At 37.5% G+C, this 25,190-nt stretch overlaps 1 long non-coding RNA gene across 2 annotated transcripts; it reads right to left on the bottom strand.

Annotated features, from left to right (window-relative positions):
- Positions 471–1,763, bottom strand: LOC110401780. 2 transcript variants are annotated; one of them, XR_002440597.1, is made up of 4 exons: positions 1,583–1,763; positions 1,338–1,501; positions 902–1,020; positions 471–530 (listed from the first exon to the last, which is right to left on the bottom strand). It is a non-coding gene; the product is annotated as an uncharacterized LOC110401780 (long non-coding RNA). The 2 variants fall into 2 exon arrangements; XR_002440596.1 differs by having other exon boundaries at positions 1,338–1,763.

The raw sequence follows: 25,190 nt of genomic DNA, 5'->3' as shown, positions 1-25,190 counted from the left end.
CTATTTGTACTTACTCCATTAAAAAGATTTTCCTTAAAAATATGCAGGTCACTTTAAAAGTAATGCCTCTTATTTATTCCCATGGAAACTACAACAGATACAAAAAGGACAATAACACTATCTGGTAGAGCAAATTCTCAGCTACTATATTTTTCAACATAGTCACCACCATTAGCCACACATTTTCACCAGAGATGAACAAGACCCTTCATGCTGTGTTCGTAAAAATCTGGCCCACTGTCGCTGTCACCACTGCTGAAATACACACATACACACCAGCTCACTGTGCTCACATCCACTCTTTGGTCTCCATAAATTTTTGGCACTTGTGGATGATTGTCAGTGGGTGCCATTTTTTCCACAGGGAGGAATTAAATTCCATCCCTTTGCTTCATACGAACTTCCACGTCAGATGCCATTCTGTCAGACTGCCCATCTGCTGCCATCTGCCACCCAGCAACAAAATGTAATGAAATACTTGTGGGAAGGTTCAGCCTCTACTGCCAGACCACCAACATCCGCCTGTGACTCTGTGGGCCAAAATAATAAAATAGGAGGCATTACTTCCACAGCAGCCCTCATATGTTTTGATCATATGCATGGATTTCTATGACAGAAATCTAGGTCATAGCTAGTGATTACTTCTCCAGTTAAACATAAAGCTTTTCAAGACATTTCAATTGGCTGTAGTTTATGTTATTAAAATAGCTTCCCTTTGATGAATATTGATAAAATCACTGAACAATTGGACCAGAATGGATATTAACCTGAAGAAGAACGTTCAAAGGATGTCTAAAAAGTATAGCTGTCAGTTCGGATGTGAGAATAATCATGGTACAAATGTATTTTGGCTCAAAGTTATGAAGACACATTCAATAATTCTGGCAGTAATAATACTTACCTACTAAGTAATCTGGATAAGGCATTGTATTTAATGTCAGCGTCAGCATCCTGATTTAAACAAGAGATTGAACTGGACGACTTCTTGAAGTCCCTTCCACCATGAGCTATGATCCTTACCTTGAAAAATATAAAACTGGTTCTTTTGTTGTAAATGGCAATAGATGATGACTAGCATGTGAAATTTCTAATAATTTGCAGAGCCCACTAGGTCTTCTTACTTAAGCATTCTTAAGTCTTGCCATTTATTCTCACTTATGTAACTTAATTTACTCAGACATATCAGGTGCAAAAAAGTAGGCTTGTATTTAAAAAATGCTTAACTTTCTTGAGATGTACTCAAGAAAGTACTGGAAAAAAATAAAAAATATAAATGAAAAACATTAATGACACTAAAGAGATTACATGCTACAAGATATAAAGAGCATAACTTGTACCTTTATACATGCTCCTGAGATCCAGTACTGTATATACTTTCTGTTGAAGTACATCTCATCTGAGTTCACTTCCATTGCAAGTATCTGACCACAAGTATCTGACCACCTGTTGGTGCAGTTCCTCCTCTCTTGGAGCAGACACTCCAGATGTGCCTGTTTCTTTCCTTTAAATACAAAGTAGGTATAGGTGACCCTCACATGTTGACACACAGTTTACCCTGTGTACCCCATTCATCTTGATTCACCTGGCACACAACCTCACACAGAATCATGATTTCTGGAAGAAGAAGTAAGTGATGTCAAACAAACGTTTTAGCAGAAAAATTTGTGGCCTCTTATTGGTGTCTAAGTTATTTTGTATAGCTCATGTGAACAACAGGAAAAGTTTCTGTGCTACTTAGCTGCTGATAGGAGAAAGGGTGTAGTTTTATCTGAATCCTATTGAAAGTTATGTATAATTGCTGTGTCAACAGTTTACGGGCATTCGGCCCGGTTCCGTGACGAAGGGGACGGGGGATCCACGAGTCCACGCCCTGGGAAAAAGGGAAAAGGGGAAAAGGGTAAGGAGATGGCCCTGAGAGCAAAGAACAGTGGCAACAATCTGAGGAGAAACAAACTAATTTACTAAATAAAATATCGGAATGCAAAACAATACACTATAATACAATATAATTACAATTTAAGCTGATAAATCCAATACAGAGAGAGAGAATGTCCCAAAATCAAGGTAGGCCTTACTCTACTACCGACGATAAGACGGCTGGAGAGCGAGGTGCTGCCAAGACGAGAGACGGCGGAAAAAGGGACGAGGTCTCGTGATCTGCAAGTTTTTATACTGCGAGCTTTTATCTTTTCCCTCCAGCTGGAAAATGGTAACAGAGGAGCAAAGTGCCGTGGGGAATGTAGTAGTCCTACTCTTCTGAGAACCAGGTACATTCATTACATGATGTTATGATGTGGAGTACCAATAACCGAAAATCATAAAACCATGACATTACTGTCAAATTCAAAAATGTCAACCAGATTCCATGTGTGATGACACGTGATGAACCCATTACAAAAACAGGATTCAAAATGTGCTTGGTGTCAGCCATCTTCAAAAGGAAAAGGCATTAACTTTGGGACATTTCTGTGTTGTATTTAAAAATAAAATAAATTAAAAAAGAAGAGTAACTTGTTAATGACATAAAACTGTTTTAAAAATGCTAAAATTAAGAAGACGGTACTTCTAGAGAGATGGCATTGGGGGCCCTGAGGCTGCTAGTGTATTGTGGTGCCTTCCTCCCTGCCCAGCTGTGTCACACAGCTCTTCCCCATGGACACCGGTGGTGGGTCTGCCCTGCATGGGGAAGGGCAGGGTATGCTCAGGATCCTGATAGCACAAAGGAATTTAATTCATTGCATTTTCTTTCACTGCAAGGGAAGGAACTTCGGGAAGTTCCCACAAGCTCCTTCTGCAAAATAGGAATAGATCTTAAACATCTTTACACATACATGGGGAAAGGCTAACCAGAATAGGGGAGGACTCTTCAGCACAGAGTGAGCAATCTGTAGGTGTCTGCAAAATCATGAATGATGTGGAGATGGTGACTAGGTAACTATTGTTATTTTATTTTATACAATGATAGAATAATAGAATCATGAAGATTACATTATCTAAGATCTAGGTCATCTAGTCCAAATATCTGTCTACCACCAATAGGGATATTATGTAATGGAAGTATCTTTTCTTAACCATAACTTGTAACTAATTGTAGTACGTGATTTTCATTTGTTTGTTTGTTTGTTTCCCAGAGAAAATCTTCTTGATAACAAAAATATAAATGTGTTCAAGAGAAGTAATTTTTGGTCTATGGCTAACACTTTTTTCCTTTGGCATCAATGGCTGACTGCTGTTAAAGACAGGATGGACAGTCAGACAGGTTGAAGCCAGTACGTCTCAGTTTATGTTGTTACCACAGACCAGCTGACACAGGAAGACATCTCTGAAGACACCCCGGTCCAAGCCCCAGCCCAAACCAGGGTCAGCCGGAGCAGATTGTTCAGGTCCATGTCCACTCCATTGTGAATATTTCCAAGAAGGGAGATTCCATCATTTCCTTGGGCAACCTCTTCCCGTAAAAAAAGTTTTTACATTTAAGTGGAGTTTCCTGTTTTTCAGTTTGTGCCCATTGCTTATTGTCCTGTCAGGAGGCACCACTGACAAGAGACTGGCTCTCCCACCAGGTATTTATGCACATGGGTCAGACTTCCCTGAGCCTTCTTTGCTCCAGTCTGATCAGTTCCAAGCCTCTTGGCCTTTTCTTATATTAAGAACTCTGGTTGTTTAATCTCTGTGGCTTTCCCAGGCCTCGCTTCAGTACATCCTTCATTCTCTTGTGCCAGGAAGTCCAGCACCAGATCCACCACTCCAGGTGTGATCTCAGCACACATTGTAAGTCACTTAGGGAAATCTCACCTAAGAAAGGAAGCTCCATGGAATAATAAGTTAAAATTCTCTCTGAATGAGCCGTTTTTGGAGAGCATAGCATTCAACAGCATAGCAAAAACGTTCTCTGGCACATGTAAGACTGTCTATGTCAACTGTTTTAGTCAAGAACATATTTAAAAGAGAAACATGTAGAACATGCAGATAAGTTCTTCATCACCCAGGACAGGATCTGTAGGTTGTACTTCTAAGATTTTTCAGAGATTTTTTTGCCTCTCGTAAACTCAGAATATCTACATGGCTCAGTACAGTTTTCTGCTTTTTGAACCCTGATTTTTGTTTGTTTAATTATAAATCTGATCATTACTGAAAATGCATTTGTAATTTTTACTGTTAACACTGGAGGGTGAAATATTATGTAAAATAAGAGGACACAGGCACTCCAAAAGATGAATTCTTGGCCTATCATCCGCTTCTAATCTTGAAGTGTTGTCCTTCATAGCACTCTGAGGCAGGCTTTGGGAACTATGTAAATCTCTGAAGAAAAATAGCTGCAACTCTGTAGACAGTATTGATTTTCCAAGGTACGCTGATATCTCCAACAGAAGTTAGACTGGCCTTGACAGTGTTTTAGTGGCTGCATAAAAATGAGAGGGAACTAAAGTATAAGGGTAATACATTTCATTTTTATGACTGCTTTCCCCTGCCCTTCTGGTTAAAGGAGTCCTCCTCCCAGCAGCCAGTAGAGTATCAATGTCAAAGCCACAATGCCAAGACTACTAGTCCCTGCTGACATTCCAAGTGTAAATGGTCCACCACTGTGTGGCACATGAGTTCCCTTCCTCATATCATCAAAGCAAGAGATTTACTTGTCCTTTGAAATTTCTTTTGTTATTTCTTTTACCTCTAGCAGTTAGTGGAAACGTAATAATGCCCTTCCTAGAATATTTCAAAGTAACCAAAGGAAGCACTGCCCTCTAAAGGTTGAAGGTGAGATATGTACAGCTTTAAATCTATGTTTGTGCGTCTTTTCAGAGGGATATTTGTAAAGGTATTTAAGATCATATACAGCACACATGTAGGAAGTCTGGATACCTTGTACCAGCATGGTAAGGAGTAAGGGCATAGTCATGCCAAGTTTATGACCACAATGAGTAAATGCAAAATTACAACACAAATTTAGTAGTGTTAGAAATCTGGTATATTTTTAAGCTTATGATCTTTAGGCATATTTAGGTGTTTTATTTTAAAAAAGAAAAAAGACTCTAAGATATTTCCCACAGCTATTACCCCATTAGCTTTCCATTAATGCCTATCTGCAATTTTAGATCTTCAAAAATTTAAGTTACCACCAGCAAATGCAGAGGGTAAAAAGGCAAAGTGTATTAATAAGAAGCTTAAGGTTAAAATGTGACAGCAAATTAAAAAAATTCTGTGAGGCCCTGAAATTTGAAACACTGCATTTGTAATGTATCAATAAAAATTCATAATAAGGTAGCTAGGCCTTCAAGGCTTCCTTTCATTTTTGCAATGTATTATGTACTGGAAAGTCTTATTCCAAATAATCCAGTGAAATATAGATTTTTAGTATTCTGGCTTTAGAGAGAGAAAAGAGTCGCTCTGAGTATAAGCCACCTTCCCAAGAGATAAGCTCACATTTTCTAAGAAAACTTTTTTACCATTAAACTGTGGATATAAACTTGAATGTGAACTGACTAAGTCTTCTCAACAAAAGGAACAGGATGAAATCTCAAACTGTTTTAGAATGATGGGTTTAGTAAAACATAAATCTAACAAAAGAAAAAAATGAGTATAAAAAAACTGGAAGAATACGAGTGGTAATTCCAAATCCTTCTTGCATACCAGATAGAGTAAAATACAGAGCTGACTTCTCATGTGTTTAAAAGTAAGAGCTATTGATTTATTGCAGGATGAAAATTAAATTCTGTAAGACATAATTAGAGAACTTAAAAAATGAAAGTAAAACAGATGCTTCCATCATTCTGAGGCCAGTGCAGTGATCTTTATTATTAAAACTGCACTAATTTGCAGACTTCTCAAACACTCCTTTCTCTCAAAATATTCTTCTTGCCCCAGTAGAAAATCCTCAAGGAACTACTAGATATTAGGGAAATTAAGCCACTGCTCCTGACACCAGGCTAGGAAAAGAGGGGACAAGGAAAGGAGCAGAGCTTGCTTTATGCCATGGGGAGGGCGTAAGTCACGTATTGACCAAAATATGGTATATTCTAGGGTGAGAGAAACAGCAGAGAAAGATAATTTGGTCTCATAGTCCAGACAAAGCAGTGAACAAGTTCAGTGTCACAGGTGTGGGATACAATGGTAACTTCAGAATCTGCTAGTATTTTATTAGTTGGTATTGGTATGATTTAGGAATTTGGAAGTCTGATTTAAAAGCATAGTGTGACTGTTGTATTGATAAGCTGCACATGATTAGGAGGGTAGCTCCAAGTCATCTAAAGATTTGTCTGAAGAGGAAACTCTTGTGGAAAATTGAGACAGATTTAGAGGCTGACATAATATTATAAAACCATGTCAAGATGGTTCATATTCTCTGCAGATAACACCCTGTGGAAGACTGAACCAGTGCTATTCAGGTAAATGGATTGATAAATGAGAGAGGAATTAGTTTTTTTCTATGACTAAAGTAAGCTAATCATAGAATCATAGAGTTGCTGAGCTGGAAGGGACCCTTAAAAGTCATCTGGTTGAACTCCCTGGCAATGAACGGGGACACCTACAGCTAGATCATGTTGTTCAGAGCCTCGTCCAGTCTGACCTTGGATGTCTTCAAGGATGGGGCACCCACCACCTCCCTGGTTAACCTGTTCCAGTGCCTCACCACTGTTAAATACTTATTCCCAAATGCCAATGCTATCCTGGGTTCCATCAGAAGAGGAATAGCCAGCAGGGCAAGGGAGGTGATTATCCCCCTCTACTCTGCCCTCCTGAGGCCCAGTTGGAGTACTGCATCCAAGTCTGGAACTGCCAATTTAGGAAAGATGTGGAGCTTTTGGAGAAGGTCCGGAGGAGGGCCACAAAGATGATCACAGGGCTGGAGCACCTCTGCTATAAAGAGAGGCTGAAGGAACTGGGCTTGTTCAGCCTGGAAAAGAGAAGGCTGCGGGGAGACCTCATTGTGGCCTTCCATTATTTAAAGGGAATTTATAAACATGAGGGAAAACAACTTTTTTCAAAGGTAGATAGTGATAGGGCAAGGGGGAATGGTTTTAAACTAAAGGAGGGGAGATTTAGATTAGATGTCAGGGAGAAGATTTTTTCTGAGAGAGTGGTGAAGTGCTGGAACAGGTTGCCCAGAGAGGTTGTGGATTCCCTGTCCCTGGAGGTGTTTAAGGCCAGGTTGGATGGGGGCCCTGGGCAATCTGATCTAGTACTTGATCTACAGGCTGGCAACCCTGCCTGTGGCAGGAGGCTGGAACTTGATGATTCTTGAGGTTCCTTCTAACGCAAGCCAGTTCTATGATTCTATGATATGTCCAATCTAAATCTCCTCTCTTTTTGTTTGAAACAATTTCCCCTTGTCCTATCACAGCAGATCCTCCTAATGTATCTGTCCCTTTACTTCTTATAGCCCCCCTTTAGATACAGGTCTCTTCGGAGCCTTCTCTTCTCCAGGCTGAACAGCCCCAGCTCTCAGCTTGTCCTCATAGGGAAGGTGTTTTATCCCTTGGATCGTTTTTGTGGCCCTCCTCTGGACACGTTCCAACAGGTCCATGTCTCTCATGTACTGAGGACTCCACATTTGGACACAGTACTCCAGGTGAGGTCTCACCAGTGCAGAGTAGAGGGGCAAGAACAACTCTTTTGACCTTCTGGCCACGCTTCTTTGATGCAGCCCAGGATACAGTTGGCTTTCTGGGCTTTGAGGGCACATTGCTGGTTCATGTCCAGCTTGCCATCCACTAGTCTCCCCAAGTCCTTTTCAGCAGGGCTGTGCTCTATGCTTACATCTCCCAGCTTGTACTGATAGGAGGTGTTGCCACGACCCAGGTGCAAGACCTTGCACTTGGATTTGTTCAACCTCATGAGGTTAACCAGGGCCCACTGCTCAGCCTGTCTAGGTCTCTCTGAATGGCATCCTGTCCATCAGGTGTGTTGATCATATCACATAGCCTTGTGTCATCCACAAACTTGCTGAGTGTGTACTTTTAAAGTAATAAGAATACAAGGCATGATGGAAGTAATTTCTGCCCCTTTTTGTCTGTTCTCTGTGGTCACGCATCTTTTCAGATGTAGAAAGGCATGTGCTTTCTCACAGAGTATACATTGTTTGCTGAACTGTCCATAGCTTACTAAAATATAAATTCTGGCTTTATAGTAGTGCTCTGCCTTGCATTAGATTGCATAAATGCAGGTTGAAAGGTGCAGCATAGATTTCCTGGCAGCTATATGCAAGAAAAATAGGGATTTGACGTAATCCTCGAGAAATAGAAATCTGGTTCTCACTTGAGGAACAGTGATAGCAAGACAGGCTTCTCTGTCACTCTGGTTTGCGTAAATATTCCTCATCAGTAATCTTAATCAGGTTTCATTTGACTTTGTATTGATAATATATTCATGGCCTCGTATACTAGCTCACGTTTATTCCTGGAAAGGAAAGGTCTTCAAATGGTGTAAGCCCACGTAGCTTCACTAAAATCAATAGAGTTACACTGCCAATGGAACTACTATTTTTCAATTTCTGAAAATAATATTTAGTTTTATTTAGTAATGTTGAGAATACCTCTTTGCCTTGCTTTGAGTGATTTACAGTGATTTTACTATTGTGTGCTATGATTTTTAGGAGCTTGCCTGCAGCTAATTTTAATGAGAACTGTGGTTTAATCAATGAGCTCTGTTTCAAATATGCATATTCACCTAGTCTTTCAATGTGTTCTGGATTTTATATACGGCTTTCTATCGATATGAAATGTGTATCTTCATTAACAACTCCCCGATTATGCTTAAAGCAGGACAAATGCCAGGAAATCAAAGGATATTTATGTTTTCAGTCTAAGAACCAATTACTCATTCTAAAGACCAGCACAATAAGTAGTCTACCAGGTAATCTTTTGTAGACCAAATGTTATTCTGGAATTTGAGATACTGGACCAGAAATACTAATATCTCTTGCTTAGCTTATATCCAGGCATGTTTTAAAGGCTTATAGAAATCTGCATGTAAAGAAGTTTACTTGCTTTTTCCATTAATATGGTTGCACATAAGACAAGAACAGGAATGTAAAATGCAGTTGTGCAAATATTTATAACAATTTAAGCCAATGCACTTTCACTCCTGATGCAGTATTGAATCACATTCTGATAGTCAGCAGTTTGACAGCTGTCTTGGAAACAGTCACAAAATTTCAGTTTCTAGTGTTGAAGCTCGGCACATCTAGCTCTCTATACTGGTGCCATAACCCAGATTTTGCTTGGTCTGTTACTTTGTTGTTTTAAAATAGCATAATTAGAAGTCTTCTAGAAATGGCATATTCCTTTTTCTTCTGTTGTAAAACTCATTGCCTGTTCATTCATACCATGTTTTTCAAATAAAACTATATTCCAAAAGCAGTGCAGGGAAAATGGAACTTAACAAAAAATATTCTTCCTACTGTTATATAATGTGGTAATTTTTTATTGAGTAAGGTGTGTACTTTTTCTATAAATTGTATGTCTTCAAAGAAAACCATTTTTTCCTGGCTCAGAAATTGAACAATTTCCCAGCATAAGTACAAGTACTTTTTTTTTAACACAGGTAGATATATTTCATAATCTCAGTAGGAAATGGTATAGGTGCTGTAAACTCACTGGGTATGTTTCTCAGTTTGTCTGCAGTTACCTATTTCATTTTTGTTCATTTTTTACTCCAGTCCAGTAAGCTTAAGTGTGAAGAAGAAATACATCCAAAATTTTGAGAAATTGATACTAGTTTCTGAGGTCTCTTCATGCCCATACCACCACCAAATCAGGCTTTAATTTCCTATCTGGCCTTAGGTCAACCAGATGCTTCATATATTTCTGCACAGTTGTCCAGCTTCAACAGGAAACAGGATGAATATCCAGGCCTAAAACATCATCTAGGCTTGTGGATTAGGGTCAAAGGCAATAGGTGTGCAATTGGAGCCCTTCAAGGTGGTAAGAGCAAATGGATTAAAGACTCACATTTCCTGAACAATGCTGCAAGCCCGGAGCTATGTCAAAGAAGCAGAAAGGCTTCCATTACATTCAGAGCTCCATGTTTCAGCCTCTTTTATTTTTTACCCACTGTATATGGACACTGATGAGTCATTCTTGCTGAGAAGATAAAGTCAACTTTCTATGTTAAGAGATTTTTCTTTGTAGTTGTAGAATCTTCTCTGTGCACAAAAGCCAAGAAAATCCACACATGCCATGGTGCCTAGATTAATTTGCTGCTATGAATGTACAATAATTTGCATCTCCTCTAACACCTCCTTCAAAGGCTTGATCCCAGTCTCTCTCTGAAAAGTCTGACTATCCACAATTTCCCTCCAAATCTTGTCAGGACTTATCACTCAGCATTTTGTCGGTTTCATTTGTCAATGAGTAGGCATTTACAGAGACGGAACCTCCTCCAGCTGAAAAATGGAGCAAAATTCAAGTCAAATAATGATGTGGAATCTAATCAGAGAAATACTCCATTCTCAATTCATTACTTTCGGCACTCTAATTGTTGTAGAGGTAATTCTGCTTGTTACTGCATTCTTTTTTCCCACTGTAAGACAGATGCCATAATAACTAATGTGGTCTTTGATTACTTAGCTCCCATGAGACTTTTCTTTCTTTACACTTTAATTCTCCGTACAATTGTTTACTTGAAGAAAGGACTAGCAAGGAGGCAAAACCCCAATAATTATTCTTATATGCTTTCCCACTTTCTCTATGCAAAGGATTTGTTAAAGATATTTATTATCTTCCCTAAATAACATTCTAAGCTAGCGTTTCAATCATTTCAGTAACTAATGTTTGTTTTTATAAGCAATAGTTTAATTTGGCACATTGCATAATGCATGTGCAATAAGGGTGCCATGTTTGATGGATAAATGCCTAGAAAAAATCATATTGCCTAATAAATAATGTTGAATTTGGATATCCTATTCATTTAAAGCATACTCTTCATGAATTATTAACTGTCCTAACTAGTGGCTTGTTTATATCAGTGCATTAATAATCTGAAGCATTTTTGAAATACACTCATTTGAAACTATGGAATATTACCCCTTTATTTTCACAGATTATTAATGTCTCCTCTGTGGTGGGCAAGTTTCAAGAGCAGCTTAAACCAGTACATATCTTCATGCATACAACCTTTGCCTTGTCTCTTGGGTTGAAAATTTTTATGCTAAGGTGTTTCTATATTGAAAGGGAATTAATAGAGTAGCATGTTTGTACTGATGTGAATCTGAATTAATGTAGACAGTACACTCTCTCTCAGTGTTGTCCAGGTAGCAACAACTTTGAACTTGCTTGTGTCTCTGAACTGCCTTGCCTCCCTCCCTCAGGTTGCAGAGCACTTGGCCACCAGCACACACAGCAGAAGATTACAATATCTGTTGTTACACACTGCTTCTGAGGCTAGCGATAATTAGGATTGTTATCATCAGGCTTAATTTATAGTTAACACCTTCCTTGCAGCTCCCTCGGAGACCTTGCTTTACTGAGTGTTATTTGGGCACTATACTATTTATTTAGACAAAGCACGTCTTTAACAGTATCTATCTGAAAAAGACTGTACATCAGGGATACCGGTAGTGAGCCACATATAGTCTTATTTTTTTCCCCACCTCTCAGAAGCTGTTAATATGTAGGTGGTACAATCTGCTCATAAAACTGTCTACCTATCCTTATTCCAGGTAGTGTATCTTTTAAAGTGTGGGTTTTCTCCCCCCACTCTGCCTCCCCTCTTTAATTTCTCAGCTGGCTTCAGGCTGAACTTAGCTGTAGGCTCTGCAATTACCCTTTAGTGTTGAGTTGGAAATTGCTCACCTAGATTCAATAGGACAATTCACTCTGATTTTTCAGTAGTGTCTTATAAAGGCTTACTACGCCATTCTTAGGACAATAGATCAGTAGTTCTAGGCTGTGACTTATCCTCATTGGTGAAAACATCTAGTCATTAACAGAGCTGTGTTTTTTAATTATGTCTTCGGTATCTAACTGTCTCAAATTGAATACATACAGAATCCAGCCAAAAGTTTTTAAACTCTTCGTTGTGGGAGTTTGCCACCTTTATTCTATTAAAATTATCATTTCCCTTTTTCAAATTCTTTCATTTGTTCTCTCTCATTTCACCTACATACAATTCCTCAGAAAAATGTTAGCTAGTTTATTTCAGATTTCTACCCCCTTCTACACCCTTTCTGATCTCCCTTCTAACTTTGAGTGTTCTTTCTTTTGTGTCCTGTTCCTCTCTGTAGCCTATTAACATCACTACTTGTTCAGGTATACTATTCAGGCATTATTCATGCTACCTCCTCTACCACTTCCTTCCTGTCCTTGGTTTTCAACATCCATTGCTATGCACAGGGCACAGGCCTTCACATAATCATGGTTATAGCAACATGTCTAGAATGGCATTTTATATAACCCTGCTCGGTGATCCTCTTTAACCCAATTGCTTTTTTTTACTATAACTTAGTTGGAATCTGTGGAGAATGGGAAAGGAAAGGGACAATGTATTTCAAAAAGCTCTGATTAAAAAAAGCACATAGGGCATGCCTGCCCTCTATCTGAAACCTTCTAAGTGGGGAAGATGTTAACTTCTTGGAAAAAGGAATTGCTGAGTTTTGGGACTCTACTAGAGTGGAAGGTGTAGTGGTTTACACCATGCAGGACTGCTGGGAAAATGTTTATCTCTCGGCCTCAGTTCTGCAATTTGGACTTTGGTTGCAAAAGTTCTGTCATTATCGTCCACTTACTGCCTCTAGTGCCTAAAATGCCCACTTCCCTGCAAAATACCCCCAAAATACACATCCTGGATTCACACAGGCAATATATATAAAATAAGTCAATATGTGTTCCTTTTTCACCTGGTCTGCAGCCTACGAGCAGAGAATGGTAGGTCTCACTTGTTTTATATTTATGCTGTTGCTCTAATAATTATTTCCCATGCTGCATAACTCCTTCAGATTATGTCTTTTTTCAGTATTGTTATGTTTTTAATAATGCATTTCATTACAGTTGGCAATTGATGCTTTGCATTACTGAACAAACCGTTAATTAACTGCTAATACTGTTTTAATTGTTGGCTTAGTTTGATTACCTTCTTTTAATTCTTTCCATCTGTGGAGGAAAAAGTCTTCAACTATAGTTGAGGAACTACACATTTTATATGTTGTTTTTTTTTTAATCAAGAGTTTTTAAGAAAATGTTTACTGATTTGCTTAGTAATTAGTTCCTTTTTTTTGCTCTTTTTTGCATGTATTTGTCCAAAATAGATCGTGGCTCACTGAAGACCTCAGTATAGAGCAATAGTGCTGTTAATACTATGTGGTCGTGAACACTCGGTTTCAAACATTATTTCTACCCATGCATAAATTTAACTTGTTGATACTGATTATGATGCAGAAGTGTTAATCCTTCTGATAAGGTAGAAGTGCATAGAAACCATGTTGTATTTTCCATAAAATATAATGTCTCTAGTATTTTATTTTGTTTTCTAATTATATGAAATATGCACAAATGCAGTATCTTTCCTGTAGCCCTGTCTTCCACACTTTTTACTGAGGGAAAACAGGAAAAAGAGAAGCTTATTTTAGTTCACTTTTCACAACTCTTTTGATGTCCAGACCTTCAAGATATGTGCTAGTCTTTTGCAGAGGATGCAATAACCTGCACTAGATGTAACACAAATAAGATAAATTCTAGCTTTGACCTTCTTTAACACTGAGGAACTGTAACATTCGGACATAGCTGAAGTTGTTGATTTAGTTTGGAAGCTGTTTCTATCCTATCATATGGCAACTCATATCTGTTCATGGGATTTGATTTTCCAGTGGTCTATGCCAATTTTATGTTACTGTATTTGTACTGATTTCTGGCAAGTTCCATATGTTTTATTCCTCTCTGTCAATCACATGGTGTGAAACAGAAATATCAAGAATAAAATGGTAACAAACACAGCAGAAAAAAAATAAAAGAGGAAAAGCAGTTTTTAGTTACTGTGAAGCAGGGGTTGATTTTTGTATTTGGGAGTAACTACCTTCTCTCTAGGTTTACGTACTGACACTTAATCCCAGTGGGGACTCCTGAGAGAATTTATTGACTCTGACCTGACAGAGAATAAGACTGAACCTCTGTTCTGCTTGGGAAACACAGAAAGTATTTCAACCCTCTGATTGTGTGTCAGAGAGCATCAAAGCAACACCGGAATTTTACAAAACATAGCTCCCTCTTGTGATGAGTATTAAAATAGGTACCAGGAGGTAATAGGATAACATAAGATTGTTACCCTACCCATTTCTATTTTAGAAGCAATTTGCTTAGAGCAATAAAGGCTCAAGTTGAAGTGCACAAAGTGGGATGTATTTTACGTAGAACTGCTTACAGTGCCTCTTAAAATCTCCAAAATCTAACAAAATTTGTTGACATTCAATCACAGCAGTGGCGGTTCTTCAAAATTAACATGTAGTTTAGAAACCTGATATCTCATCCACTGTTAAATTTTAGAAAATCAGCTGTCTCGATAATGAAATCTTATTTAGAATGCTTTTCCTCAATATTTTACAGTGAATATTGGAGAATATCTTTGATATATAAGTAATGTGACTATGCAATTGGTTTTTCTACAAAAGATAGACCAAAAATAGAAGATAAAATAATTAAGATACATTTTATTTGCTTCTATGGATGTTTAAGCTTCTACATTACAGCAACATTGAACTTTTGGAACAAATAATGCTAGGTTTGTTACACTCTGTTGAAATTTCATTGGTACCAGCTATGCAAAATGGTATAGTTACATTCTTGGCATAATAAAGAAAACCACATTATTAAATTCTGAAGGGTGAATATATAAAAATTAAATGATATGCAGCTATCCGTCAATATTTCCTTATTGAATTTGCAAGTAGTATCGCTGTTTTTCTAATTTTCACATCTAGAATGTTGAGGTTATGTCTAGCTGGGGCTTCATTCTCAAGTCAATCTGAAACTTTTAGAGGAAGTTACACAGAATGGATTATAGTATATGTAACTTTTTTGCCTCTTAATTTGTTTTCTGTATTAACAGAAAAGAATGTGAAAATTCAAGCGAATTTCATAGAATCATAGAATAGCTTGGATTAAAAGGGACCTAAAAGATCATCTATTTACAACCTTGTGAATAAAATAGATTGATTTTTAAAAGAGTGAAAAAAAAATTTTAAAGCCTTTTTGTCCTATTTAAGTAGTTTGTATGTCATGGTCTTTCAAATACAGAAAAACTGAATAAATAAAAAATAAGGATGAAGTACTTTAATGATGGAATTTACACTGATGAAGCAAGGAGTTGAAAGAGATATCCAAAGAATGGCAAGCTCCAAGTGAAAAAAAAAAAAGGGGGTAAGGCATTTCAGGAAAATAAAATTGGAGAATCTGGAGTACATGTTAAGAAAACAAAACAACCAATAGCAGTCTGGAATTCTTTCTTCATAGTTTTCAACACCAACCTTATCTTTATTACAAACATGATGCCAAGCTCTAGGGAAAGTAGGGAAGGTTTTGTGATCTCTTAGGAAACAGTTTTTCACAAACTGTTGCAAGGGAACTTGCTGCATTTTGTTTCCTGTTGAATGTTAAATAGGTATTTGTAAATCATTTAAAAAATTGAAGTTACTGAGTACTTATCAAATGATTCCCCATTCTTTCTGATTGCCTATGGCACTCAAGCATGTGATCACGTTATTTCAAGACTTGCATAGTCCTAAAATAGACAGATATGTCTGAAATGTGGCAAAGCCAAGAATTAAGGTCAGTTCTTATATTCACAGAATCATAGAATGATTTGCGTTGGAAGGGACCTTTAAGATCATCTAATTCCCGCCCACCTGCTATAGGCAGGGACACCTCCCTCTAGATCAGGCTGCTCACAGCCCCATCCAGCCTGGCTTTGAATGCTTCCTGGGAGAGCGCATCCACAACCTCTCTGGGCAACCTGTTCCAGTATCTCACCACCCTCACAGTAAAGAACTGATTCCTAATATCAAGTCTAAATCTACCCTCTTCCAGTTTAAAGCCATTTCCCCTCGTTTTGTTGCTACATGCCCTTATAAAAAGTCCCTCCCCAGCTTTCCTGTAGGCCCTTCAGTCAATTTCTTCAGTTAATTTATTAAAAGCATATTGTCTATTTTTTTCCTCTATGTGGAAGGTATTTTAGGTATTATAATGATTGTTTTGTTTGTTACCAGAGGCCAGATTTCTACAAAATTTGGATATAATGGTAGCTTGCCTAGATTTCAGTCTTGAAATTATTTTTTAGGAAATGCTCAATTGCAAAAGTTTTTCATTTGTCTAATTATCCATTCCAAATGTAATGGTTGTTGTTTTTTTATTATTATTTTTTGTCCTTGAATTTTTCTTTTTTCTTTTTTTTTTTCTTTTTTGCAAGATAATGATAGAACACGCATCATGTCAAATTAAACACACTTGGAAGTCTTTGGGAACAATGCGATCCACTTCATTGTCACTCTGGATAAGAGTTCTGATAATTACAATTATTTTGTGCATTTTGTGGCTATAAATCTACAAAAGGTACTAAGAACTATTGATCCTTGCTCCACATACGGTCAAAATGTTCATCAAGTGACAGAGGAGTAGAGAAATCAGCACAAAAGATCATTTGTAATTTTCCAACAAACAAAAGATCAAGTTTTCTGGGAGGTTGATGTAAATTTGCTTTCATCTCACAGCTGAAAACTCTAATGTATTACAGTGGTGAAAAAAACCTTAGAATTCCTCAAGTACTTTGGGAAGAAGAATAAGCAAGCATAATGGAGGAAGAACAAGTTATGCTATCCATATGCAAATTTATATGTATGTATACATCTTTCTTCTGTAGAATATTTTCTACATCATCTTGGAAGGCTTATGCCCTCTAATTTTATTTTCCCTTTGGAGGCTCTTTCTGCCTTCCGATGACTACCTGCTGACTAACAGGCTGCTAACAGAGGTCATGGGCAAGAGCTGAAATGTTTTGAGCACAGACTCCTCAGTGGGGTTGTGGTATTAAAGTTATAGTATATCTCCAAGAAGATCATTATCATTACAAAGTAATACACATCATTAAAGAGAAACTCCATGAAGACCATTATCGTTATGTGGTGACACACATCATTAGACAGTATCTTTAACTGCACAGCCCATTGAGGAAGTTACAGTCATAGCATGACAGCTCTCTAGAGTGACATAAGTCAATCTGCCCATTTATTTCAGCAGGGGTTAGCTTACTTTGGCCTTTGTGATTCCTCTTGGCACACTTTCTTATCTACCAGTTTTTAAATGGGAGGAGTTCCTCTAGGAAAGCCCCAGGGCTCTTTTCTGAAAAGGAAAATTCCCAATGGAGTTGTAGTGCTTTTTTCTGCAGTATTACTGGTTGGCTGCCAAGGGGTTAGACCTGTTGCCTCTGGGCCAGGGTGACCAGCTGGAAAGGGAAACAGCACCTCAGGTGCCTGCACATTGCATACGAGTTTCACATGGGATATGCACTAAAGGGCTGTGATTGAAGACAGATATGTACTGAACTTAGGAACATACAGCTACAAAACAAACCTGTTACTGAATGCAATAGATACAATTGACTGTTGTATTTACACCATCATGATAATAGCTCAGCTGTCCATACTTACCATGGGCTGGGCAGAAACCTAGACCTAAACCACCTGTACAAATTGTGCAGTCATCCTGAAATAGGACAGTGCAGAAAGGTCAAACTTATATTTCATGAATCAAATTTAGATGCTCCAAACATGTTTCTCTCTCAACTGTATAATTCTTACTGTAGGCATACTAAATCAAAGCTAAGTTTGATGCCTATCATCAATCTATACTCATGACTATAGTCATGAATACATTGTGCTATATATTATTTTACACCGATAAGCTGTCTTTACACTCCTCAAATGTGTTCTTTGTTTTTGTATCCTTTCAGAAAATACAATACATAAAACATTTATCTACCCTTTTACAAGAAATCATCCTTTTGTAAGTGAAGTCGTTAGTTTTCTACCTCCTCTCTGGATAAAAAAGTGAAAATCTTTGAGAATAAAAAGTGCATATTTTAATTATTCAAACTTAGTGTTACAATAATAAGAGACCAATTGGAGTATATTCTGTGCTCCTTTGACTCTTTATGCACCTAACATCTTAAATGGCTTCCAGTTTCAATGTGACCTGAATAATCAAGAATAATATTCATAAAGCCATTTCTTTAGTAGCTTTGCAATGTATTTGAATATATATAGATATAGACATATACACATGGAGGTTGATCTGAAATTAATGCCTCCTATTTATTTCCATGGAAACTACAACAGTTACAAAGAGCCCATTAACATTATTTGATAGAGCAAATTCTTGGCTACAAAACACTATTTATCAACCTAGTCACCACCATTCGCTGTGTGCTTTCACCAGCAATGAACAAGAGCCTGCATGCTGCACTCATAAAAATCTGCACCAGTGGAGGTGATGCACTGTTACTGAGGCTGTCCTTAGAGAAGCCCTTCTCATGTCCATTCACCAAGTGAATGGTCCTTGCTGCACTCAGCAAAGATGAGGCACATTTGCTCTGCTTGGGAGATCTTCTCACCTCTAAAGCTATAAATAGAAGTGTAGTATTAGCACCTAATGTGCATCTGCCTCACTGTATGTATAATATCTTTCTGTAATGGTTTCATTTTTTAGATGACATTTACTTAATTTCAGTTAGAGTAGCAAACATGCTTCTGAGGGCATTCTGAAAGTAACTTTAAGAAACAGTCTCTTCTAATATGTTTTCTTCTGAAGGTACACTTCTAACATATTTCTGAGCATGATATTTCTTCTTAATCACCTGAGAATTTTATAAGAATGGAATCTTTTGGTGTTACTATTTTTTTCAGCATAGAAATGTAAAGTTTAGGACTCCCAATGTCATTTAACACAATTTGTAATACAATTAATTCTCATGGGTAAATCCCAATGGCACTGTATTTTCTTACAAGATAGTTCTCTTAATCTCTGATTAAACTGATAATTTCTGATGAATGTCTAAAGATATAGCTTTTCTGTCAGATTCTGTGATGCTGATAAGAAGAGCCTTCATTTAAGGAACGAACAGGGAAATTCAGTAGTGGCTGCATAATCTCTTAATCTAGTTTAGGATACAAGAAGAGAAAGTGAGTATCCAGCAGATAAAAGAGAGTGCTAAAATTACTAGATCAGTTCTTGGATAAATAGAGAGTTGAAGAGCTCTGCCTACTTCCTCTTGAAAACTGGGTCAGAGAAACTTAGCAGAAATATGTTCTGATCAAAACCTGAAAAACAGAAGGCCAAACCTTGAACTTACGATGCAGGATTTTGGATGAGATCCAAAGGGAGAGGTCAACTTCGTGTCGAAGAGCTGTTGTGTCCATACACTGAGTGAAGTAGAGAGTAGGATGCACTGGGTGTGGGAAGCTGTCCAGTTAGTTTGTCTGTGCCCCTGTGGCTACAGTCCTTTTTTAGTCGGTTTCCAGTCTTCGGGAGGGAGACAGTAAAGGGGGCAGAGTAAAAGGCAAAATTCCTTAGGCAGTGAGGCTTCATTAATTCTGCTGCTCTCAGACTACCTTTGTTTTTTCTTTTTTTTCTTTTTCCTTTGAAAAACAGCCAAGGGTTGTTGTGCAGTTGAGTTGTCTTAGCAATTGGCCCAGGAACAGTTTTCAACACCAAAGAGCAGAAAAAGTCAGCTTTGCCACAGTCATGCTGTGTGGTGAGGCTATCTTTTGGGAAAGTAAAGATATGGTGTGTGATGTTCTGTTAAATAAAGAAATGTATTGGAATAAAAAATTATTACTGACTGAAGATTTGTAGGAAGGATGAATAAAACAGAATATCTTTAACATCAGGATTGCCTTGCGGAAGCATGGTGGGAGGAGAGTTTTTGGTATTTCTCCCAGGACAGATCTGTATACAGACATGAATCATCTGTAGTGTTATTAGTAGGATAAATATTAGCAACTGATTCATTCCAGTGTGTCAGTGAAATATCTTGACTTCCCAGAAATACATTGTATACAACTATTGAAAGTAATGATATTCATGCTTGTGGCAGCAAACAGATTTCTTCACAAAACTGTCAATTAGTTTTATAGATTTTTAAAATATTTTTAGTTACTATTGCCACTGTTGTATCTAACTGAGCATTCATTAATTCATTCAGCCAAAATTAAACAGAAAAAAATAGATACTTTCAGAGAGGCAAAATTTGAAAAATGAAGAAACTAACTTTCTGAGAGTGGATGAACTGCTCAGTAAGAGAGACATAAAACCAAACAGGCTTGCTGGTTGCATCTCAAAATAGGGAAGGTTCTGGAATGGATATAGACTTTTAAAAAATACTAAGCATTAAAGGGAAAATACAGTAAATGTTATATGGATGTACTATATGTAATGATTTTATAAATGAAGAAGTTCTGTTGCATGCTTGTATCCTTTATTTGGATTCACTAAAGCATTTGATAAAATGTAATTAGTGAAGCACAAAACGATTTAGTAGAGCAATTGTAAAGCAAAGCAAATATTAATGAATAAATTAGAAAGAAGAGTCATATATTCATTAGTGAGGTTCTTCAAGAATTAGGATAAATGTTATTTAATATTTTCATATTTTCAATATTAAACATGGAAGCATATTAGCAGAAGTTGCTATTGACAAAGTTATTACATAGTAAGACTTGCATGATCTGTGATGAAAAAGAAATAAGTGAGGGAGAGGAGTCTCTCTGGTTCCTCTGGGCTACACTGGGATATTTGAGCTACCAATGTGACATAGCCCTGGGAATGGGAAATGGACTCTAGAATGTCAGTAAGTATTGGACTGTTAGAGACAGATGTTTGTGTGTGACCATTGTACAGAGCACTGGTAGATTTGCGGAACACAGTGTACAGTGGTCTTCACCCAGTTTCAGAAAAAAAAAAAAAAAAAAGTGGAACAGACTATAGAAGTAAAGCTACTAGAGTGACTAGGGATAGCAAACATTTTATAACAGAAAAACGAAGGATATTGTCCTAGACAGAAAGGAAAAAACCTGAGGCTTTAGTATTGCTGCCTATAACTACTGCAGCAGGAAAAACAAAATGGAAAAAGAGCTAAGGGAAAATATCACCAGAGAAATAGTGAGGTATAAAATGTCTGCTAATAAACGTATGTTGAAAATGAAGAAGTGTTTAACTGACAGAGTCATGAGATGCTGGAAGATACAGTCTCCCATTGGGAGTCATGGGGGCAAAAAGTTAATTAGTTTTAAGATGGAGATTAATCCTATTTTTGAACAGATTCCACGATACGGCCACCTGAAATAACAGGGGATTGGACTTCATTCTGCAAGTTTCTTTCACAAGCCAGGTTCCAGTGGTTTTGTCATAAGTCTTTCAGAACCTGGTATTTTCCTGAAATCTCTAAGGGCTTGTAACAATGTAAAAATCTATTCTTTCAGTAACTACCTACATCTAATGATTACAGTGAACTTGAAAATGTGAGCTTCAAGGATGTAATACATATGAAGAAAATAAGGCCACATTTGCATATATTTTAATACTTGCAAGATTTATTGCACGAAAATCAAGGAATTGAAGACAGTGAACAGCTGAATGCTAAACTTTTGACTTTATTGACTATCAAATACAGCCAATGACATCTTCTTATTTCAGTTCCTATATATACTTCAGGACGGGTATTTCAGAGCTTGACCTTCATTAGCCCTCTCCTATGTTTTATGTAGACTCAGCTTATCCTTAATCTTAAATCTCTGTTGAAAGTGAAATGTATCCCTTTGCAAACTATTTACAACTTGATCTTGTTCTCACAAAAACTTACATGGGTCATGTCTAGTGTTACCCAATAAAAAATCCATCTATGAATAATCAATTATGTCAGTAGGATTGATGAAAATTAGCACGTAGATGTGTATACAGAGAATTTTGACCCAGATTTCAGAACACATGTGAACCGTAGGTGATGTGCAGGCTTGGGGAAGAACCCCTCACAAAGGATGGAATTGCTCCAAGGAGATGACTGTGAATCAGATCAATGATCCTATTTCTCCCAGCTGAAAACTGTAGCTGCATATGCAGTGAAATACTTTCTACAGTTTACAAGATATATTCTTGGCTTGCTAAATGGGAAATGCTGTGCTCTAGTGCATTTCAAGCCTCATAAGTGATGTGCAATGGTACCATATTGAAATGCTTTTTAAAAATCCAGTCAAAATAATTGATTTTTCATAGGCAGAGCTCAGTTTGTCATCGAGCTGCACTCCTCACAAACCCCTCAGAAATGTAGTGTGCCAATAAAATATGCAGAATGATTATACAACCTCTATCAGTTTTGATTGCATTGTTTGTTTTGGCATCCTTATGTTGAAATGTTTTATTTCCTTCCAAGATTTAAGTGCCAAAAAAGAATGTTATTTATTTTGTAGCTGCCCACTAAACCCCCAAAAATGCATGGATAGCATTCCAGACTTTATGAATACCCTTTTCTAACATTGACTCATCTGCAAACAATAATAGAAATGATTAAAACATCATTCTATGTAAATGTATTATTACAGAAAATGTAATACAAATTCAACCGTATAACAAAATTTATTAATAACATTTATGGTTTTTAACATAAACAGATTAAAGGTAAAGTGAGAACTGCACATTCCTACTGGCTTCAGTAGGATTTCTTTGCTTGAGGTTTGGTTTTTGAACCCGATTCAGTATTAAAAGATAAAAATGTAGATGAGTAACAAGTTTTGTACATAACTAGATAATGGATTTATAACAGATGAAAATCAGTGTAACTCCACTGAAACCAAGGGAGCTTTTCAAGCTCCAAAATTGCAGAGAAATTGGCCTATTGTTTTATGGCTATTTTAAATAGGTTTTTTTAGATGGCTCAGTTTTCCCTCTCTTTTTTCAATGGTATCCATCAATTCATAGATGATTGTCAAGCATGCTAAATTGTAAGCCAAGTTTATTTTTTATTTTAAAAATATATCTGTAATAATAGTATTCACTGTGATTTTACTACTGAATTCTTAAGTCTTACACCCTTAGTCTTACCAGCCAGTAGTGACCAACCCTGCATGTAACCTTGCTCAGAGCATTTCTGACTTTGGTAGTTCTCAAAGGAGATGCATGAAATTCTGTTGCATGGGCCCAGCTGGAAGATTAAGGCCAAATATTAAAGCACTTTGTAAAAACAGTTGATTAAAACACCTGCTTAATGTTTTCTGGATCACAACCATCCAAACTTGGTAGTGTAATATCAAAGTCACAGAATCATAGTGTTTGGAAGGGACTTCTGGGGATCAAATCCAACCACCTGCTAAAGCAGGGTCCCTAAAGTAGGTTACACAGGTAGGCGTCCAGGTGGGTCTTGATAATCTCCAGAAAAGGAGACTCCACAACTCTCTGGGAAGTGTGTTCCAGGGCCTTGTCACCCTCACAATGAAGTTCTTCCTCATATTTGTATGAAATTTCCTGTGTTCCAGTTTGTGCCCATTGCCCCTTTTCCTGTCAGTGGGCACCACTAAAATGAACCCGGCCCCATCCACTTAACTCCCTCCCATTAGATATTGATAAGTTCCCTTCTCAGTCTTCTATTCTAGAGGCTGAACAATCCTAGGTCTCAGACTTTCCTCATATGGGACATGCTCCAGACACTTAATCATCTTTCTAGCCTTCTACCAGACTCTCTACAGTAGTTCCCTGTCTTTCTTGAACCAGGAAGGCCAGAATGGGAAACGGGACTCCAGATGTGGCCTCACCAGGGCAGAGCAGAGGGAGAAGGTTACCTCCATCGGCCTGCTGGCCACACTCTTTTTAATGCTTCCCAGAAGGAAGGCCCATTGGCCTTCTTGGCCACAAGGGCACACTGCTGGCTCACGGCCAACCTGTTGTCTGCCAGGACACCTTGGGCCTTCTCTACATAGCTGATTTCAGATTTGATCATTCGTAAGAAATACGCACAGCTGTAGAGGATACTGGAAGAGTGAGCAAGGTGTCTGTATGCTTTATAGAGTGAATGGACTGGCACCAATTCAACATGATAAACATTTATATTACATGTGGATTTTTATAAAGTGAAATCAGAAAGATGAGAGTTCAATTCCATTACAGTGCATTATTCTTAGATTTAGCAGTTACTTGCCTGCTCTTTGGTTTAGGGGAAGGATTTTAGGATTTTTTATAATTGCTATGTTTGAATACTTGTTCTTTGTTCTCTTCAAATGGAGTGGGGAGGTGAAAAGATTATTAAATGATTTAAGAGAGTGAAGTGGATTAAATCAGCTGTGAAATGGATTGAAAAATACAGTGGTGTAAATAAATTCAAACCAGCAATAATTTTATAAAACTGTTTTAAAGTCAGGTGATATTAAAAAAAAAAAAAAAAAAAGCAGGTGCAGGTTTAACTGTGGATGAGGTGGGACCAGCGAAGCTGCAGGCATGAGTGTGCTTGTAAACTGCAAAATCTCTGAGCTGAGATGGAAGTTTCATCTGTTTATTCAGATAAATCAAAGTGATAGAGCTTTGATATATTTTTTTCATTCAAAATGCAAGATCTGTTTCTTTACATGAACAGGAAAAGAAATTAGTTTGGCACAGAGCAGAGGTTACCAGAAGATTTCCAAAAAGCAATTCAAAACACTTGAAGATGGAGCCACATCCTGAGTCCAGTGACATGGCCACTCCCTGAGAACACGTCTTGTGTTGAGCTGTTGAGCTGTGACCCATGTGGTTATCCCTCATCCTCCCTTTCACCTGTTTAAGAGAATGGTCCTCAACACACAGCTCAGCTTTCATTTTTTTTAGCTGCAACTGTTTTGGTTGCATTCTGAAATGCCCTGGAATCTGAAGAACAAAAGCAGAGTTTGAATCTAAGCATAACACAAGGGTATGGAAGATTTTAATCATCCATCTCACTAGAATGTGTTCGAGTGAAAGAACATACAAATGGCACTTACTGAATAATGTCTAGGATCAGCTGTCTTTTTCCAGCAGGAATTGTCTTAAAACACAGAAGGGCAAATCTGCAGCATAAAGTTTCCAGTCACACTGACAATGTAATTGGCATTTTATTTCATTCTTTTGTCTCTTATCCTTTTTTGGCTGATAAACACACAAAGGGGAGAAGGTGGAGAATTGACTGAAGAATTATAGCTAGAAAAAAAAACGTGAATC

This window comes from Numida meleagris, chromosome 1 (assembly GCF_002078875.1).
Source record: "Numida meleagris isolate 19003 breed g44 Domestic line chromosome 1, NumMel1.0, whole genome shotgun sequence".
Lineage (NCBI taxonomy): Eukaryota > Metazoa > Chordata > Aves > Galliformes > Numididae > Numida > Numida meleagris.
The sequence above is the reverse complement of the archived record's forward strand: the minus strand, read 5'-3'. Positions and strand labels throughout refer to the sequence as shown.